Raw genomic sequence first — 3,997 nt, 5'->3', positions numbered from 1 at the left:
CGATAATAACGTTATATTGTGCATTGGAAACACAAACATACTTAAAATGAGTAAATATTATTAATTTTAAACATGTTTATATTATTTATAGGGCTATAAAACTAAAAACTAAAAACTTATTTTTCTTGTTCTGTCATATAACCAGGGTAGGGCCTGAGGGGGGGGCGGCGCCCGAGCGCCCCTAGTGGCGAGCCGCCACTGAATAGGGGGATAATGGGGGCAGGCGCACTCCAGTGCCACTGCAGACGGGAGACACGGTTTCGTGTTTGAGAGAGGGAGCTGGAACTCCTCGGTAAGCTCCAGGGGGGTCCAGACAGGAACACGCTGGCACGGAGGTCCTACGTAATGATACTAACACCACAACGACTTCTGGTCAGCGTCGTCCTTTTGAATTAGGGTCCTCATCATCAGGGGATGCGATATAGCTGCGAGGAGTGAGGTGCCTGACAGCGTGTGAATCAGGGGATGAAGTGCAGCTGGGTTGAGTGACGGGAGGTGAAGGGATGCTGACCATATAAGGGCGTGAGGCTTCCGTGGTGGAAGGAAGGGAGGATGAAGAGGAGTGCGTGGTGAGAGGAAGGGAGGATGAAGAGGAGTGCGTGGTGGATGGAAGGGAGGATGAAGAGGAGTGCGTGGTGAATGTGAGGGGAGAAGGAGGGGGAGTGAAGTACGCTCTCGCCGTGATTATGACATAGACAGCCTTTCTTAACTCATTGACCGCCGCGCTGTTTTCCCATCTCTACTCAATGGCGTCAGCGTTATTGACCATTTTTGCAATGTTTGCGGACCCATCATGTGTTCTGTATTATAGTTATGGAGACAATAGTATGGCTCATTTGACAGGCATTGTTTATAGTCCAACACTGGCAAACCAGTTAATTTCTACATACTTTAGTGTGTGTGCTATTCCACGCTAAACATCGGCCCTTTCGAAAAAAATCCAGTATTTCTTTCTAGATCGCAAGATATATATGCATTATGCCCAAATCATTCGGGTTACTCGCCTGAAACTCCAAATATTTCCAAATCAAAGGTATATACCATATATATATATGTTTCTTCACAAAATCATCGGGGGGGGGGGGGGTGTACATGACACGATCAAATACACACACAAGTCTTTATACATATAAATCAGCCAAAATAAATCTACGGCAGTAGATCCACAAAAAAACTAAAGTTCCTCCTCCACAAGATTCAAGTTTCAATAGTTTTATTTCAAACCACAGTGTTAGTTTGGCTACTTTTACCATTGTCCGGCAAAACAACATTTGAAAATAAATTAAATGGGAAAAGAGGAACCCCCCCCCAAATTTTTTTTAAAAATAAAACAGCCAGAAACTATACACCAGTGGAGGTTTCTCTATGACAACACGTGAAACACAAATTCACTCATAATTCATAATTATTATTAATTTACATATACCTATATATAAAAAAAAAAAAAAAAAAAAAAAAACTATATATATATATATTTTTTTTTTATTTTTTTTTTTTTTTTTTTATTATAAATGTTTTCCTCTGTAAAAAATGCCAGTGAATTTTTTTTTCTTCAAAAATGGCCAAAATGTACAGCTCTGAGCAGGCCTGCACTGCAGTATTGCCTGCAGTAATTATTCGTGAAGAAAACTTCACAGGTGTGACCCATTGTTAAATAAATAATAAATAACAGCGAATCAAAATAGGCTATTAACTTCATCTAAGCACGGTCTGTGCAGTTAAACTCTTGCCATTGAATGGAGGATTGATTGATTGACAGCCCTTGACATCCAATACACGGAGGTTGAATATGATTGGCAGCCTTGCAAATCCAATCAGAGATTTCTGCATTGCAAAGTCAAAATGGGTCCAGCTGCATGTGAGGAGGATAGGTTTAGCTCAGGCCAATCTCAAGTTTCTCAAGTTTCTTTATTAGTTGTCATACAGAAGTACAGAATACTTTTATACAAAATGTAACATAAAGAAGCATTTTGTATAAAAGTATTCTGTACTTCTGTATGACAAATAATAAAGAAACTTGAGAAACTTGAGATTGGCCCGAGCTAAACCTATCCTCCTCACATGCAGCTGGACCCATTTTGACTATGTGAAAGTTGAGACTATGAGAAAGTTGTTGTTTAGTAGTTAGTAAGCTGTACAGCTATAACAAGTCAGGCTAAATTAAACTTTGCACCAACATTAGGACCGAAGTATAAACCAGCAACTGAGCAACATGAAGAAGTGGATTTATGCATCTGGATCAGAAAAAACGTTGTGGATGAAAAAGTAAGTAGGCTACAGTGCTTGTATGCTAACAGTAGCTAGGCAGCTTAGCCTACATCACAATGATAATCACCAAGCTAACTTACTGTACACACTGTAGGGCTGGGCAATTAATCGAAACAGAATCGCGATATCGATTCATAGACCTATGCAATCTAATTTCTAAGTTATGACTATTTTCTTTTATTAAAAAAAACGTTTTTTTTATTTTTATTTTTTTTATTATTTTATCTGGGTTGAACATGATTTGTGGAACTCCCTCTGGTGTTGTGGTCGTGGTATTCACTGACCTTTGGGAAGTATTTCGACATGCACATGGGTATCTTAGTGGTGTAGTGTATCTTGTAGACCAGGCCCATTGCTAGTTGCTGTACTCTGTCTGTCGTCTACTCTAAGCCATCCTAGGTTGTCAAAGTGGACAGGGGTGAGGTGGGTTTTAGGAGTAAGGTCAAGCAGTAGTCTGACCAGTTTGTTTTGTGATGTTTGTAATCTTGTTTTTAGTGCCTTTGAGGTGCTTTGGTACCATGAGGTGCAAGCATAGTCGTAGTACCCTTGAATGAGTGCTCCTGTTAGAGTCTTCAAGGTATTCTTGTTTACCAGAGAGGAGATCCGGTACATTAAATCTAGTTCGTTGGTTGACTTAGTTTTATTACATTGGATCCCATTTTGTCACAGGAAATATTTGCCTCTATAGGATGGAACCCAGGTAGGTAATTTCATCTTTCCTTTTAAGATAAGATAAGATATTCCTTTATTGATCCCCTTGGGGAAATTCAGGCATCATAGCAGCATGGGGGAAGGGGGGGGGGGGGGGTACAGGTAGTGAAAACAACACAAGCAGTGTAAACAAATAGGTCAATATAATTTACTATCTAACTAACTGAAATATACATTATTCATTATTCACAGTATCACAGTATCCACATAAGGTGCAGTATGCATAAGGTAGTTTTATTGTCCTACTTGGGTTCCTATTAGTTCTAGGTCGATGTCTGGCAGCAGTCGCTGCCCACTGTTGTAGAGCCTGATGGCCACTGGTATGAAGGACTGTCCGAGGCGGTTAGTTGAGTGTCGGGGGGGTATGAGTCTGTGGCTTCCTTGTCACCTTCACCTAATATGTTTTGATCTGGTCAGGTGCGCTGTCACCTAAAATGTTTTGATCTGATCAGGTGCGCTGTCACCTAATATGTTTTGATCTGGTCAGGTGCGCTGTCACCTAATATGATTTCATCTGGTCAGGTGCGCTGTCACCTAATATGTTTTCATCTGGTCAGGTCCGCTGTCACCTAATGTTAATATGTTTTCATCTGTGTCCACTGACCACTGACACACAGTGGGGGATGTTTTAAAAATATTATTTAATATATAATATAATATAATAATTTGTGCTTCACCAAAAAATTTGGTCAGCAGCCTCCACTGCTATACACTGTTTGAAAATGAGATGGAAGAAGCAAAGCTTATATGTTTCCATCCCCCATCAATAACTATATTATATATAATATTATATATACTTCAGCAAGTATATGACACGATTACCAATACATATAATACAATACAATTTACAAATACTTCAACTACACACAACACAATCACACATGCACACACACACATACACACACACACACACACACACACACACACACTAGACTATACTCCCGTGTCACCCTTCAAATCATTCTCATACAATACGTTGGTCTTTCTCCCTGGTATAATTTGTGAACACCATCTTTTT

This window comes from Notolepis coatsorum (assembly GCF_963971535.1).
Source record: "Notolepis coatsorum genome assembly, chromosome: 14".
NCBI classification, from domain to species: Eukaryota; Metazoa; Chordata; class Actinopteri; order Aulopiformes; family Paralepididae; genus Notolepis; species Notolepis coatsorum.
This window is presented reverse-complemented; position numbering follows the sequence as displayed.